Here is an 18,485-nt window from a genome sequence, read left to right on the forward strand (position 1 = left end):
GCACCCATGTTGCACTACCCTTAAAAACTCAGGGGAATCCCCAAGTGCTCATAGACCATGCTATACCACAACAGGGGTGCAAGTAACATCTATTTTTCATAGCTAGTACTCAAACAACACTATCCTACAAGAACCTATAAACATGCAAACCTGCACAGTTTGCTTCAGGTACAGTACAATGCATTGAACATACTGTTTTTCCTTCTGCATGCGCTTAATAAAAGACAAATGATATTATTATCTGAGTGCGGATGTCTGAAATGTCAGCTTCTTCAGCACCAGCAAAGTATTACCAAACTAGTGATTGTTGCAAAAGTATGAACCCTGATGCAAATATATTGGAATGGGTGAAAGCTGTTTTTGCTTAAATAGCCTAGCTAGCTTGAACCGCACAACTACACGCTCCCAATTCCTCCATTCACTGCCAAACTGCATGACACAATTAGCAAAGGTTGAAAACCTTGCGTCTGTGATGGACCCGTTACAATGGCTCCTCATGCAAGTGAATGCAGTGAAGATCATGCACTTTCATTTAGGAGCATTCGCAGTAACATTGCTGTCTTGCTAAGTTTTGAAATCAAGATGGATCTGGTCTCTGTCCTTGTGCTGTCTCACACAGACTGCAACAACTTTACATGACTTTACAGGCTGTAAAAAACAATACACGGGTTCAACTAGTGTAAAACCAAGCACCGAAGCATCTAGATTACACCTACACCTATAACGAGCAGATCACAGTACACATGATGACATGATACCAGCCAATCAAACAGCTTACCTGACACACTATGAAATGAAAAAAAGTTCTTTTGACTCCTATTATTCGCCCCCTCCCTCCAGAGAGTGGTCACGGAACACTCACTGTTTGAACTTGGTACTTACCTTAGGCATATATTCTGCACGTCACACTTATATCATGGCTTCTCGTATTGCACTTTGTGTTGTAATCATGCCATTTTACAACTGCACTTCTCCTGTCTACATTTGCTCTGCTCTTATCTAGAATGCATCAAGGCTGTGAATGATCAGATCCCTCCTTCGCTATCTCTTTGTCTTCCCCCTCACCTTTCTCTCCTCATTGGCTGCTGTCTACGGATTTTGCCTCGCAGCTTGTTCTCTATGAAAGAATAAATAAACAAAGTAAATACAATTTCCCAAGTACCTGAGTCAGCTGACATGGCACTGTTGAAATTCTGAGATTCACAGAATCAGGCAAACATACCGACACTGTGTGCAAAGGGAGGGGATCATGTCTACACAAAATTGTTCTCTAGATGAGAGCAACCTTTTTTATGTTTTTACTGGCCAACTCCAAGACATCAGTACTAAAATCAGCACATACTTAAAGGTGAGGTCTCCTTCTAGCATCGAGAACATTGAGAACCACAGGTGAGTACCAAATGCAGTTGCAGTGAAGCATGCAGTGAAGCATGCCCTAACTGCAAGAGCCACATGCAATACCATTTACAGTTGCAGTGCAGTATACCTATGCTTTTTAGATTTCAGTAAAATCTGATTGAATCCAACTCCTGTCCCCCCAGAAATAATTTCCCCTTCTAGCAGTTTATCTAAAAATGTCTAAATAAAATGTCCACTAGATGGTAGTGCTGACCTTGCTACATATTACTTTGTTTAATTGAAAATTAAAAATAAGGACAGCACTGTCATCTAGTGGACATTTTCATACATTTTCAAACATGATGGTGATGCACACTGATAGAGACCATATGATATTTTCCCCTTTATAATGATTTGTTTCCTGGACCATGTGTTTTACAAAGTAACAATCTGCTCTGCTTTCCTGTGTTACATTGTAAATTAAAAGCAAGGCCAGCACTCTCATCTACTGGACATTTTCAGACAGGTTCATAAATGACGGTGATGCACACTGAAATAGATCATATGATATGTTCCCCTTTATAATTATTTGTTTCATGGACCATGTGTTCTACAAAGTAACAATTTGCAGTTCATTATTGGATTTCCCAAGCTACAGAGGTGGAAGGCCTCAGCTAGCCACTTATCAGAGACGATCCAAATGGACTACTTAATCAAATGATCCTCCATTAAATGCTAGTTTGTTCAAGTTCTATTGGGGAAATGAACAAAGAAAACGCTATTCCTTTTCCCATAATGCGAAGCTTTGAGCAAAATTTGAATGCACATTCAGTGAAAGAATAACACAGTTATGTGTGCGATTTGCAACCCTAATTCCAATTGAATTAAAAGCCATCCTCTTTTTTATGACCCCAGAATATACTTAACCATCCTTTTAGTACAAACGTTTTATTATTTACCAAGGGTTTCATTGTAATCTGTATGATGAGAGGATTAGTTCCATACAAGTGATTTTTAAAAAGCATTCCCGGTTCTTTATCCTGCATGATTTGAAAAGGAATTTATAGATAAACCTAACTCTGTCCCCCATCTACTCTCCTTCGTCTCCTGTACCCAATGTTTTACTTTAACGCTGGGTAGTACATACCTTAGAGTTCACTGCAAAATACTTTCAGGCTCTTATCTTGCCCAAATTCAGGTAACTGGCGCCTTTTAAGGCTTAATTTTTGTATGTGTAGTTTTCCTTTTCCATTATAAATTCAGGACTACCAGTGCAAGAATGTTAAGAGATCACAAGGGCTGCATCAGCATAATATATAATATTTAGCTTCAAAAGAATTATGCAGAATGTACATGCAGCATTCAAAGATACATTTTTGTCTACATTGGAAAAACACAGTTGTTAACAAATGTGTGAGGGAATCAATTGGTAAACACTGAAATACACAGATTTTGAAAAATGTTGAAAACCCCAGATAAACACCACCAGAATTGGAAAAACGTAAGAATGGAAAACAGGAACCCCCGGGTATACCCTAACCACGAGAACCACACGTGGGTACTGTATACACTTTCAGTCAATGTACCCTAACCGCAAAAATCACAGGCGGTACCGTGTACAATTTCAGTGCAATATACTATGGGCCTTATCATGAGTTGGGCGGTATCCCGGGTGGGATACCGCCCAATTTAATTTGCGTTACTGCCCACCCGTCCGGTGGTATTACCCCCAGGTCACGGGTTGGGTGCTAACCAATACTCCCATTCCCCATTGGGTCCCTTGGACCCAATGGGGAATTTTCGGTGCAATTACCATGCAGTAATACCACTGGTGGTAATTGTGCCAAAAATTGTCATTTTTCCAGCGTGTTTAGCTGGGGGTAAACACGCCAGACCCGAGAGTGGGTGGAGCGGTAAATGCAGCGGTAACACCGTTACTACCACATTTAAGGGCTACCGCCCAATTCGTGAATAGGCCCTATAAATGAAAGAACCACAGGTGAGTACTGTATACTGTATGTGGTAATTAATAGAATATACATAAGAGCTAATTTTTGTATATTATAGAAAACATTGAGTGTGATGTAACTGAAATCAAAGACATACAAACATATTCCCTCAACACATGTCCTCAGAAATGTGAAAAGAAGCATGTTGTGACTTTATGTGATTTGCTACAAACAAATGCAGCTATTCATTTGAATCTCCCTATAGAGGATCTAAGCAATGTTTCTGCCAGCAATGTTTCCGCCGGGGCAAGGCAAAGTTGTGCACCTGACAGGAGATGAAAATAGGTAGAATTGTTTTGTCACAAACCCCACATGTGACGGATGCACTCAAGATGAAGGCAGAAGGACTTGGGCCTCATTAAGAGTTTGATTGTAATTACATTAGAATAATTACCAAACGCATTTAAAATGGCCACCACTCAGTCCTGCAGATTTACTGCAGGATTACGAGTGGTGGTAAAGCAATGTTAGTCCGCATTTTTTTAGTCCATGGGACTGCATGAGGATTTCATTGGATTTTCCATGAGCAGGAATTCCACCATGAAAACCCAGCAATTTTGGGAGATAAAGTGGAGTTTTTATATCCAGCTTTCTGCTGGAGGTAAAACCTCCACTTCACCTCTGACCTCAGAATTCAGCAGTGTGGAAATGTAGCGGTAAAGTGGCAGCAACAGAATTGCAGTCACTTAAAGGTCATTATTAGTCTCACTGCTGAACTCGGAATGAGGCCCATTATAATGTCTTCTGGATTTTTACTTTTATGTTTTTCGCAAATAAAAGTGCATTTATGAGATTAACATACTAAAAATGGTTGGAACCCGTTCAAATAAAATATGTGCTTGTGCACCTCTGAAAGAAATCTAAGTCATGTTTATTTTTCCTAGCGTTTTTCCATAAATAACCAGATTGATGACACGTGTTTCGACCGCTCAGTCTTTTTCAAGGAAAAGAGCCCTGATTCAATAATCTACACTTTTAACTTTATATGTGTAATTGTATTCTCATGCTGGTGAGTTTTCACTGCAGTGTTGCAACATTGTCTTGTCCTCTAGTGTTCACCTCTTTGCCTTGAAAAAGAGCAAACGGTCGAAAGACCTGTCAGCAATTTGGTTATTTATGGACAACTCTATGAAATGTTTCGATCTAGGATTGTGCTATTTTAATAAGAAGTACCCAAAATATATGTGACTATTATTTTAAAGATATGCAAGACTTAGATTACTTTCAGAGGCTCACACGCACATAATTTATTTGAACGGGTCCTATACATTTTTATGGGATTCACAGTTTGCCATCCTGTGCTCAGATGCAGCCTTAACTTCACACTATTAACCTTCAGGGCACAGGAGAAGACATTCTTTTTCTCCTTTTGCTCCTGATTCCTTCATGGGTGCTGGTCGCTGGCCTGCCCTCTCTCCCCAGCTTCATGGCAACAACGTGCTGTTTCTGCACGTCGGAGGCCTGCTGGTTCATTTCTACAAAGGAAAGCCCCTGGGCTTCATCGCACACTGATGCTCTGACTATTTTGCTGCTTGCACTGGCAGATAACTGCCAGGATTTGCTGGCCAATGAATCTCCTTTTTGCCCACATTAATACTTAAAAATCCACATGAAGTGTTATATTGGTATTTCCACAAAGCTTGGTGGTGGAAAATGGTTACTATGACTACCACACAGCATGCTACTAATTGGGCGTGAAGCACTTCTTGTGGGACTACCAGGAGCCGGCAGGCGTGAGCCGACGCCCAGCACGAAGGCCCACAAAAGGCCCCTGTATGGCCCTGTCCGGCGCTGGTGGGAACCCTTGACTCGCTGCATCTACTCATCCCGCTCGACCCTCACTTAGCCAGCTACTGGCGGTCCCTGTATTGATCCTATGGATGATGCTGACTCTCCCCGGAGTGCGGGTGCACCTTCTTCACTGTGCCCTGCCATCCACAGCCACGCTCGCTCACAAACCTCACGTTTTGTCATTCATAGCTGTGATTCCTCATTCCTCCAGACATGTTCCTTTTCCGATGATGCTGACTCTATCACCATATGAGTCCTACATCTCACAAATGCGCTCCTGAACTCTTCAACCAGCCTTCTCTATTTTGACTTCCAATCTTATGTGCCCGCCACTCCCTTTACTTTGTGGATGTCCTGCAACTTGTCACAAGCTACAGCAGCCTGTCGCCTTTTTGTATTTATATTTTCTCAATTTCTAGTTTTACCACGCTTGTTTACGCCTTGCCCTCGATCTCATGTGAGCTACTTAATCTTAGTTGCTGTGATTCTCCTCTCATTGCCTAAAATTATTTTACTTTCACAGTTGCGGGTCACTTGAATCTAGCTGTTGTGAATTGGCCTTGTATTGCTAGAATGCTTTTGGGAAATCGCATCTAGATGCAACCCACTCTGCTCCTCTAACTGTTTTTGCTGCATCTTAGTTCCTCGTGGGAAAGTGAACCTTGATGTACCTCTAAACCAGTGAATTTAAAGTGCTTTATTGGAAAGTTGAACCTAGATGTACTTCGAAACTTGTGTATTTTGAGTGCTTTGTTGGAAAGTTGAACCTAGATGTACCTCTAAACGTGTGCATTTTAGTGGTTTGGTAAAAAGTTGAACCTAGATATGCTTCTAAACCTGTGCATGTCAGCTCACCCAGTCTGGGTACCTAACAGCCTTATACCTTGAACACACCTCATTCAAAAGCACCCCTTCATCTGTGCCTGCTGGCTGCTAGACCGCCTGGTTGATGTGTTTATTCATGCATTGTGCAGCTCCCCTGTCTGTCTCTCTCCTCCCTCCCCCATCTATCTGTCTCCCTCCCCTATCTATTCCAACTGCTACTTTATCACCGATCATATCTCACTCATGAAGTCTGGAAGAAAAAAGTTCAAGAACACTATCCTGGACTCTAACCCAGGCCTACATGTCGCTGACATACTCATCAATGCTTCTTACAGGTAGACTATTAATGATATCATCTTTCTGTCCCCTGTCCTGACCTATGGACTCCACATTTGGTCTCAACCCTCTACCCTTTGGGAGTACTCTTGGCATACGTCTCATCCTCTACATCCATCATTAATGTCTATCATAATGGCACTGTTATGGCCCAGGGTTCTCAACCTAATCTTCTCCTTCTTGACCAACGCCTACCTTCTCTCATTATTTTCCTCACGTGTCATGCTACCCCTTCTTCCTCCTCCCCTCTAACCTCTTTGCCACCTTCGATGGGAGTACCACACCCCTGTTCCCCCCCTCAGAAAACTTTCAAAAATGGTGACCAGCTCCACTTTGCTACTCTAAATACTTGCTCTGCTGTCAAACACTGCTCTGACATCTGTCTCCTTCTTGAAGACTTTGACCTCGACATTCTCGCCCTTACTGAGACATGGTTCACTGCCAGTTCTGTCACTGCTTTGGACACTCTCCTCCCTGAGGGGTACAAGCTCCTCCCCAAACCCAGGCTCAATCGGCCCAGAGGTGAAGTGGCCCTTATTTTCCCTGAGTGGGTTCACACTTCTATCAAACCCACTCAATTCTACTCCTCTTTCGAAACACCTCATTTGCAGGCTTGGTGTCTCTCCCACTCTCCCACTCACCCCTGCTACCATGTACCGGCCCCCTGGCTCCATCTCTCTCTTCCTATCTTAATGGGGCGATCCCCCCTCCTCTTTCTTGACCTCGACCTCCAAACTCCTCCTCCGTGGTGGATTTCAACATCCACCTTGACTCTCCAGAAACTGCGACCACATTATTCTGTGACCTCTGCGAGATTCCCTCTCCCTTACAATTCTTTCTCCCAGTCTGACCCACTCAGCCAGATATATTCTGGATGCGCTTATCTCTTCAGACATCCCCATCTCTAACCCACTCACTACTCCCCCTCTCCTGGTCCGACCACTCTCTCCTTCCTCCCACCTGGGGGCCCTCAGCCCTCTATCCGAGCCACCTCCTGCACTGCCAACCTCCTTTTCTGTCATTCGACCGATGAAGTGAGTGTCAGTCACTCCTTTTGCTTCCACTTTCATCCCCCCTCTAACTCCCACTCCTGACTCTTCCTCTTATTCTGTCCTTGCTAACCTTCACCTCTCCATCGCTAAAACACCCTTGACATTCTTGCCCCTGTCATGAGGATCCGCCTGAAGCATGCCTCCAAACGTAATGGCTGGTATGACTCCGATCTAGCTTTGCTGAAATGAAAGTGCAGAGTTGCTGAACGGAAATGGCAGACCTCAGGTTCATCCCCTGACAAACTGGCCTGTAGCCTACTCCAGAGGCAATATCGCTTCTCTGTCCGCTCCAAGACCAGGGCCCACATTCAAGCCCGCATCTCTGGAGCCACTAACAATACGGCTGAACTTTTCAAAATCTGCAAGGAACTTTCCAGCCCTAATGCAGTCTCTACCTCTCTCCCTCCCTCCCAGGCCCTCTGCACCACCCTATGCTCCCATTTCACATCCAAAACTCTGGACATCCTGTCCGCACTCTCCAACATTCCTACCCTTGCCCCTCTCCTGCTCTCTTGCCTCCCTTGGCGCCCCTCGAACCTCTCCCCCCGCACTCTCCTCCTTAGATAGATGGGGGAGGGAGGAGAGAGACAGACAGGGGAGCTCCTTCTTACCCACAGCACCTGATGAGATCTCCAAAGTTGTCTGCTCTATGAACGTATCATCCAAACAGGTGCTCCCCTGCTCTACCAGAACTATCAAGGACAACATCTCCTCTCTCTCGGTTCTTGCCAATCTCCTAAACCACTCCTTCGCCTCAGGCTCTTTCCGTCTATTCTGAAAGCACTCACTTGTGCCATCTGCTGACTCTTCCTGCCTGGCTAACTACTGCTGCATCTTTACCACCCCTTCCTGGGCAAACTCTTGGAAAAATTGGTCTTCCCCCAACTGATCCATCATACTGAACTTTCTGGTTGCCTGCACGACCGTCATTCTGGATGCTGGGCATGCAGAGGCACAGAAACCTCTTTGCCGAACACCCGTGAAGATCTGCTTGCAAATTATTTACTCCAGCTCTCCTTCTGCTTGCATTCTCCTTGATCTTTCCTCTGACTTCGACACGGTCAATCATTCCATCCTCATAACTCATTCCATCCTCATAACAAGGCTCCATGACACCCTCAGCATCACGGACCGGGCTTTGGACTGGCTGACCTCCTTCCTGACTAACCACCCTTCGCAGGTGTGACTGGGCCCTTTATCCTCCACCACCTCGCTCTCCACCTGTGGAATCCCCCAGGGCTCTATCCTGTCGCCTTTGCTTTTCAATATCTACCTCGCCCCTCTTGCCCACCTTATCTCCTCCATCTCTCCTCACTTCCAGTGCTATGCTGATGACAATCAACTATCCTTCAAACTACTCTCTACTACCGCCTCCACCTCCCCCTCCCTCATTCCCGATTGTCTGACTGCTATCCAGGTATGGTGTGCTGCCAATGATCTCTGTCTCAATGCCAGTAAAACTGAGATCCTTCTTATTGGGACACCTGCGACCTGTTTCCATCCTGCCCTCTGGCTGCCCTCCTTGGGCCCTCTACCCTCACCATTCAGTGTGGCCAAAAATCTCAGAGTCATCTTTGTTTCCTCTCTCTCTCTCTTTCACACCTCACATCTTGGACCTTGCCAAGAAGGGCCACTCACAGCTTCATCTCCATAGAGGAATTCTTCCTTTCCTCATCTTGCCCCAGAACTCAATGTCTTGAGAGCTCTGGTCCTCTACCAGCTGGACTACTGCAACAGTCTCTTCCTCAATCTGCCTCTTTCCTCCCTCCATCCCCTTCAGCTAATCTAGAATAGGGCTGTGAGACTTATCCTTGTCCTTAAGCCCAGGGACCGCATCTCTCTAGCCCTAAAATCTCTCCTCTGACTCCCGGTGGCTGCGAGAATCAAATTCAAGACCCTCTGCATAATCCAAAATGCTTTCTGGGGCCTGGGTCCCCGCTATCTCCAACTCTCTCTCCTCCAAATACCTCCCTGTTTGAGCCCTCCGCTCTTCTAGCTCAAGCTCTCTGCTCATCAAACGCTTCTCCAAGCAGAGAGTTGGGGCAGGTCTCTCTCCGTGGCTGGCGCCTCCCTCTGGAACAGCCTCCCCCCCCTCAGACTTGAGCAAGACCTCCTTAAGTTCCGGAAACTGCTAAAAACCCTTCTTTTCTCTACCTCCGTCCCTATCACTCTCCCTTGATAACCACCCCACAGCCGCTGAGACTGGTGGCCTGGTCCTCAGGAGTATCACACATAACCAGGCTCTCTGCCCAGTCGACACTACCACCCTCAGCACTGCCCTCTCGACCCCTCTTGGGACACCCCGCCCCTGCACTTAGCCAGTGGTCCCACCTGGCACCCCTTGGCACTTCCCCTCCTGGGTCTACTCTAGCACTTGCCTTAACTTTTACCTCCCCAACCCCACAGTCCCTTCCCTCTCCCCTGCACTTGCTCGTCCGAATGCCACAAGGCCAAATAGGACCGTTATTGTTTGATTACTTACTGTTTTTTTAAACTATTGTTTATTATTCCCCTGTCCCCTCCCAGTTTTTGCCTTGTGGCGCCTAGAAACAACATTGGGTTGTATGGCGCCTAACAAAAGCACAATGAATAAATAAATAAATACATTCAGGTAACTCTTTTCTTAAAACATTATTTACAGTAGCCAACATGGGTGTCACAGCTGATGGTTTATCTAAAAATACATATCTTTTATTAAGAAAATGGTATGTGTGCGTCTGTGTCTGTGTTTAGTGTTAAGGTAAAAATTACACCAGCAGCATTGAAGAAAAAATGACAAAGTAGACAACAGACCCAGGAACCGAAACTAAACTCTGTCGGGTCCAGTCATGAGCAATTTTCTTCACTTGCATTTGCCAAGTGTACACACAAGCGGAGAATAGTTGAGTTTGAACGTCCAATCAACACTTGAATAGGCAGACTGTGGATCCCTTATAAAAAGGAGCCATTCCCTCGCTCTCCACGCAAGACACCTACACGAATCTGGGGGATAACATGTAGTTATGTGATGCTGTTAGGTGGTTTGTAAAGCCCACTGCCACCCTGAAAGCAGCCTCATAGCAGTAGCTAACTCAGGTACCCGAAGGTCTTGTGTGGCATGAAACAGAGAATGACCCTGGAAATAAAAACATTTTAACGCCCGAGGGTTGCAGGCATTATATGTGGGCACTTGGCCATCAGCATGCTTTGACTGTGCTCCCTTTTTGAAGTGCAGTAAGAAAGTGCTGCCCTTTTTTGCCTAGTGAATATCATAGTGTGTTTATTTATTTAGCGGCCTTTTGTAACATGGTACATGCCCCAAAAGGGTTCCAAGAGAAACGTGTTGTGGGTAGGGCTTTACAGCTTAACTTAGAGGAAGAAAAGGGCTCTGATTCTATTGGTGTCTATATTGCCTTTGGGAATGGTTCCTGCACAGCAATGGGCTCTGAAGGGGATGTTATAGGTTGGAGCGCTTGAAATCCAGTCCATGTCGATAATAACGCGAGCAGGCTTGATTTGGATCCAGTAGAGGACAGAGAGGCCTCATGATGGCCCATGTTCTCAGTACTCAATGCGCATCAGTACTGTAATGGGAACATGCTGAAGCTGTTACACTTTGCTATATCCCAGCTGTCACTGCGGTTGAGGCAGGAGAAGACTGTGAGATTGATAGTAGAAACTATATCTCAGGCCAAGCTAGAAGCTGTCACTGCGGTGGAGGCAGGAGAAGGCTGTGAAGCTGATAGTAGTAACTATATCTCAGGCCAGCCTAGAAGCTGTCTCTGCCGTGGAGGCAGGAGAAGACTGTGAAGTTGATAGTAGTAACTATATCTCAGTCCCAGCTAGAAGCTGTCACTGCAGTGGAGACAGGAGAAGGCTGTGAAGTTGATAGTAGTAACTATATCTCAGGCCAAGCTAGAAGCTGTCACTGCGGTGGAGGCAGGAGAAGGCTGTGAGGTTGACAGTAGTAACTATATCTCAGGCCAAGCTAGAAGCTGTCACTGCAGTGGAGGCAGGAGAAGGCTGTGAAGTTGATAGTAGTAACTATATCTCAGGCCAAGCTAGAAGCTGTCACTGCAGAGGAGGCAGGAGAAGGTTGTGAAGTTGATAGTAGTAACTATATCTCAGGCCAAGCTAGAAGCTGTCACTGCAGTGGAGGCAGGAAAAGGCTGTGGAGTTGACAGTAGTAACTATATCTCAGGCCAAGCTAGAAGCTGTCACTCCAGTGGAGGCAGGAGAAGGCTGCGAAGTTTACAGTAGTAACTTGGACTGGGAAGGAGAGGAAAGGGAAAAATCCATTGGGGCATTTTGAGTTGAATGAATCAATAGATCTATGATGTTTTCCCGCAAGCATGTTGCGCCAAAGTCGATTTTCCCAGGTCCGGTTTTGGTGCTCCGTCCAGGAAAACACCATTCTTGGGCTTGCATCCTCCTCAAATTCAGCGGGAACCCCCGCAAACTCTGTAGCCAACCCCTCCATCCACCTCTTTTGTCTTATGTGCGGGAACATCCCTGCAACCCCTGGTCTCCCTCCCGGCGGTATCAGGTAATAATAGCCCCATACATAATGTCGCCGGGAAAAGCCATTGGTGTCATTATATATGGGTACGGGTTGCAGGGATGTCCCCTGCTCCCCATGTAAAAATCGGGGGTTGCAGGGGTGTCCCCCGCATGTTCAGTGTAATAATGTCTCCGCACAAAAAACAGGAGATATTTTTGTGGGGACATTATTACATGGAACCCTACGGGCCCCACTCTCTTCCCTCCCATGGCCCTACCCCTTTTATTATTATGATATTTATTGAGCGCTGGTCCAGCTAACCCTTCCCTTCTGACTCCCAAACCCGCAGCCAACCTTTACCCCCTCGCCTAACACCCCCACCCCTCAGTATTGCGCAAATGTATGCATGCTCTGATTCTGGGGCGAGCGGCAGGTGCAGATGGTGGGACCCACTTCTGGTTGCACGGGAGATATTTTCATTGATGAGAAATGTGAGATCGCTGACAGATTTGGCTAGGTAGGGGCAGGAGCCCATGGTGATTGGCTAGAATCTTAGACCAGAGAAGTGGGGGCAAGAGGCAGTCATTAGGACTGCTTTAGATTTCTGTGTGAGCCAGTTGGCACAAATCCATGTGTATGATAAGAAGCAAGGGGGGTGGGGCGCTGTGATTGGCAGTTAGCAATGAGTCTGGGTGTCATCTGCATACATATAGTACAGATACAAACAAGAGGATAATGTCACCTAGTGTGTGTGAGTAGAGCTAGAGGAGGCATGGAAAGGGCGAAGCTTTGGGACGTAAGATGGTGTATAAGAGGAGGAGAGAATTAGAGAGAACAGTCATTTTTTAGATCTATTTGTCTAGAGTGATGAAAGTAAATACACGGCAGGCCAATGGAAGGCAACAAATAACAGAGCAAGTCTGGTGATGTGTTGGTGGTCAATGCTGTCAAATGCATCCAAAAGGTCAATGAGGACCAGGGCATTGACGAGGAGGTTTTGAAGTAGCTTACATGCAACACAGCAACACAGCGTGGGGGAGAAGGAGACAAGACATAGGTCAATAGATAGAGGTCAGATGGGTGCAGATCTGTCTTCACTGGATGCAGGAGCACAATATGTTCTTTCATGAAAAATGGCGCCATGGCAGAACTGAGAGAGTGGTTCAAAATACTCAAAGGGTGATCAGTGTTGGAAGGTAAGGGTGGCTTTAAAATGTTTGCAGCGTGAGTAGCGGGGCACCAAGATGAACTGATGGGGATTGCAAGAGAGCTTGCAAATGACTGTGTAAAATTCACTCTGATGCTTGCAGTGGTTTAGTGCAGAACCCCCAGTGCCTCCTCAGATGCAGGTTTCTTAGCCTTGCACAGTGCCCTTCGCACCAAGTGTATGGGCCATGTGGATTGTCAATGTACCTGCAGCATGTATAGCAATTTAATGGCAGCTGACCTGCTTTGACTCTGGGAGCTGCTAGTTGGTGTAGCCACTCATTGGGGGTGTCAGTTGCCATCTCTCCCCTTACCCTTGCAGTGTTCAGTGGCAGACTCCTGTGGGGGTCATTCATTGCCGCCAAACCACTGGAAGCGCCCTCACCCCACACCACTGGCGCAGTAGGTCTCAAGGAGCGAGGGGGGCATGTTGAAGTCGCAGTCCATTAGGATTCAGTAGAAAGTCCCCTTTAGAGCATAAAGGCGGGTGCTTCAAGCACTGTGCCCGGTCCATGAGCTGCAGGCTCCACTTTCCAGAGATTGAACATGGTAGTGGTTCTTCTCCCTAGGCTGTAGGCACCAGACCTCCAGAGGAACTCACTGAGGGGTTGATTTGGAGCGGGATGGTGACTGGTATCTTATCCATTTTGTTGCATTCTTGCATTAGCCCATATGGGTCTCCCATGCACCCACCCTAGCTGCACCCAGACTTCCCCAAATGGAGCAAGTGACCAAATAATAAAGACACCATCATAAAGCCCACCTAACAAACTATGTGACTTAACTGCCACATCTCCTCATCTGGGCTCAGTAAACTGTCTATTTCATGCCTCGTTGCATTCTAACCAACTCCCAGGTCCCTGTGTAGACCCCAAGGCTTCATCCTCTCACTGACCCTCCTTAACCTTAACCTGGAGCCTCTGGACACCCTCCTGTGAGATCCTGATATAGCCAACCACCAATACACAGATAATACTCAGTTATACATTTGAGAAGAAACTCACAGGACATCAGTCGTCTCTGAGATTACCCAGGCATCATCCAGTTCTGGTTGTGAACTGGCTACCTCAAAGTTAACTCCTGCAAGACTGACTTAGTACTCATCAGCCCCCCATTAAACAACAACTCATCCAACAATGGTTTAATGGTATGCACCTAGAAGGATTAGATCTGCAACGCTCAGATTTAGCATAATCCTTGGGCTTCACCATCGACAGCTGCTGTCCTTCCATAAACAAATAACCGAGAAGGCCCTGGTTCCAAATCTTCAATGCAAAATCAAACCCTTCACCCTGCCGCAGGACTTCACAAAGGTAGTGTAGGCTCTTGTGGTCTCAAACATCAAGGGGTGAAACACCCCATTCACTCTCCTGGCTCCCCTAAAACCAGTCCACCACGCCACAGCACGCCTTATTATGGGTGCACAGAATCACCTGCATCCTACTGAACTACATTGGTTTCCTTTGCAGGCCAGGATACTGTTCAAAACTGCATGTATTATTTATAAAGCAGTCATGAGTATCATACCAGCATACCTCTAGGCAAAATTCCACATGTGTGGTGGCACACGCTCCTTGCACATCAAATTGACCAATTGGCTCAAATCATAACTCGCCCACAAAGAGAAAACCTGCAAACAATCCTTCTCTTCCTGCGCATCCACCATGTGGAACTTGATCCCTGGATGGGCCCAGAATGCCCCCATAATACACCAATTCCGCGAAGCTTGCAAAACTTGGCTTTGTCAAGAATACCTGACCAAGGACTAATCTCTATGGATGCACAGACCACAACTCACAGTACTACACTACTGTTCAAATACGCCAGCCCAAACCCTGGCTAACCACATGCTGTAAAGTGCTCAGTTACCCACAAGCTAATGCCTGGGCTTTTTGAGGGGGACTGGTTGTATCCTTGTGGACGTACCTCAAATTTTGATTAGCGCCAATGCACCACAACAGAGTGATGTGTGGAGCAGATAAGCTATTGTCACCACTTAGCCTTGTCAAACAAATTGTCCGAAGTAATTAGTCCCTGTGAAAACAATGAAGAACAATGGCATTTTGGGTGGACACAGTTCCTGGTGGATCCATATTTAAATTCTCCTGTGGCTCTGATTTAAGACAACTAACTGTCGGCTTGAACTAGGCTTGGTTTTTATTTCTACATGTTGAAGGTTGCTACTCTCTGAGCCATATCTCTCTTGACTGTGGTTGGCCTGCCTGATGCAAGTATCCCAATTGTGTTTATTTCAAGCTTGAAGCAGAGTAGACTTGCACAGATTCTTATTGCCGGGCAGCCAATAATTTACACACAAGCGCATTTGGCTGAATGAGAAGGGTTTCCTGAAAGATAAAGAAGTCACATCTACTTCAATTAAAGAGATATTTAGCCACTAAAAGACACGAGCAAGGACAAACAGCCACAGCTTCATGTGGATCAAAGTGATAAAAGACACGAGCAAGGACAAACAGCCACAGCTTCATGTGGATCAAAGTGATAAAAGACACGAGCAAGGGCAAACAGCCACAGCTTCATGTGGATCAAAGTGATAAAAGACACAAGCAAGGGCAAACAGCCACAGCTTCATGTGGATCAAAGTGATTATTTGCTGATGGCATTGTCTCTGTTGGAAGAAACAGCCCTGTCGCCGAAAGGGGATTTAACTAACCTTCTACAAGAACTAAAGGATGATATCTTGCAAAGTAAAAGTCACCTGAATGATGGAATCCCTATGCTACAAAGAAATGTCCTGCAGGTGGAACAGATAATTGATGAAGCAGAGAGCTATGCAAATAGGCGTATTAGCAAGATCAGCGGGACGGAGGGTGCAGTTCTTAAGTCACAGCAGAGAACCTTGGCAAATAAGAGTGAAGATTTTCAGAATCATTCCAGCACAGCAATATAAGAATTCAAGGTGAGGCTGTGCCATTGGAAATTGCAAAGTCAGACCTACCCTCTTACCTCAAGATTATGTTCAAAGAACATTTGGGGAGAGGTGAACCCTCAACGAAGCAACTTGACAGGCCGCACAGAGTCTTCCACAACTATCAGAAGAAAAAAGGATTTACCTCTGGCATCCTAACCAAGATTAGCACTGGAGACACCAACCAATCAGGAGGGCAGGGACAGGGACTTGAATCCGCGATCACATTCCGCATTCACCCGTTTCTGTTTTCATGGTTGCAACCATCTTTGTGTTGTTGTTTTTCCATGGGAAATTGCGCATGTGCAATATGCGTGCAGGCCATCCCCAATGCAAAGAAAGGTTACCACCTTGGATGGGGCCCACAAGGTGCTAATAGTGCTAAACACCAGAATGGGGGGCAGACATGGCTGTTGATGATCCACCAGCCCTTGCAAAGCTTTAACGGCAGGCAGGCATAGCTAGCTTGGGCTGGCGGGCCGTTACCGGCCCTGTCTGCCAACCATTGCAGGGTTTATCGCAATATACATTTCTTTCATGGAAAGGAACTTATCATGGCTAACACTAGAGAATGCATCGACATCACATTTAGATAACAGCAGTTGACCCCAATCACAATCAAATGCAATGAGATATAAGGCAAATCACACATTGGTTGAAAAAAAAACCATATCCCCTACAAATGGGAATTCCCATTTAAGATCCTCTATCAGCCAACAGCAAGCATGTACAAGTTTCTTCAATAGAGAAAATACTGAAACGACTTTGTCTACATGATGATCCAGAAGATCAGAAGAGGTTCAGATATCCTGCAGGGAGAAGGACTGGTCATCCGGTCCTCCAGTAACCGAGAGAAAACGTTGGCATTGCAGAAGGCTTACTAGGGACAGGTGAGAGAAAAGTGTTATTTTAGTTTCCCCTTGAAGTAGCATGCAGGCTACGGTTCATCTGCTGATTGACGTACAAGGTTCAAGTGGTGATGATTTGTGAAAATGTTAATGTTTATGGAATTCCTATTGTGTTAGTGCTTTCTATGTTCCCTTTGGTCACCTAATTCCATACTGTAACCAAAGAGTCTATTTTGTTTCTCACAGATTCTCCAGTTGTTGGTGGAAATGGCAATTTTCCCTTAAGAAAATGATGAAGCTTCAAAACGTTTCTAAAAGTATCCTCATATTTGTTTTTAGAAGATATGGTACATGTATGTTTTTGTTTTGTTTTACTCATTGTGCGCCAAGGGACCACTACGGTGGTGATAGTGCGCGGTACAAATGTCCTTTAACATTAACATTAACATTGTCATGAAACGTATGCTGAGGCAATGGGCCATGTCACCTAAATTCTCCTTAGGGAGGGTTCTCTATTCGGTGGTGGCTTGGCTGGAAGCTTTCGGGGTGCATTTCCCAAATTGTTTTGGGTTTTTGGCTCTTACCAGCAATAGGTAGTAATCCGTTTCCTAGCATCTCCTCGTAGTGTAGTGGCACATAATATGCAGGGAATTAACTCACCCAAAAAGTTGATTTAAAAACAAAAGATATGACTAGCACCCTATTACAATAGAAGATCATCAAAGGCTACACTCTAAAAAGGTTCCCCAAACAATTCTCTGCATCTTCAGGGGAAACAAAAAGGGGGTGGCAATTTTGATAGACGACAAAACAGATGATATGGTAGATGGACTGGTGAGGATGGACAAGGGCGCTCTTTGCATCTTAATCTTAGACATGGTGATAGGAGGCTTACTATAGTCTCAATATATGTCCCCAATGATAATCATAATAAGTTGTTTACTGGGCATTTCCAGAAGGTGGCACAATTTTCAGATGGGTAGGAGGTGGTTTCAATGTGATTGTAGACCCAGATATGGATGGGAGTAGTCACTACACCTAAAATGTTCACCTCTCAGGCTTTGCACAAGGCTTTAGGGGTCTTAGATATTGCTGATGTATGGAGACACTGTATTCCGAAGAGCAGATCTGTTTCTTTCTTTTTAGAGGTCCATCAATTGCAATTCAGGCATCCACATGTGTTTGCCCTATATCCTACTGGGTCTTGTCAAGCAATATGCCTTTCCATTGTGATAAACCTGAAGGTGTTTCTCGACTCAGTCCCTGGGGATCCCTTATTCAGGTGGTCAGGGAACGGCCATCACTATTGGATCCCGACTCTAGGGGTGGACTAGCGAGGCAGGATCTCCTGGTGAGGGTGTGCTCGGGGAATGGGGAGGAGACACTGGAATGTGAGACATGATATCCCCCATTTCCTGACAGTTATTTACCCCATATTCCCTCTACCTTAATGGGTTACTACACCTCCCATAACTCCCCCTCTTTCCTTATCAGCCAAACTACTGAGACGAGGAAGGGGAAGACTGAGACTAGAAAGATTACCACTAGTAACATAGTAACATATACTGGCCTTGTTCCACTAATAAAGCCAGGCAGGGTCAGCCACTCAGTCACAAGAACACACACCTGAAACTCATGAACCGTTTTGCAAATTAACCTATTAAAGGTAGAGCA

This window comes from Ambystoma mexicanum, chromosome 3p (assembly GCF_040938575.1).
Source record: "Ambystoma mexicanum isolate Mex_15411 chromosome 3p, UKY_AmexF1_1, whole genome shotgun sequence".
Lineage (NCBI taxonomy): Eukaryota > Metazoa > Chordata > Amphibia > Caudata > Ambystomatidae > Ambystoma > Ambystoma mexicanum.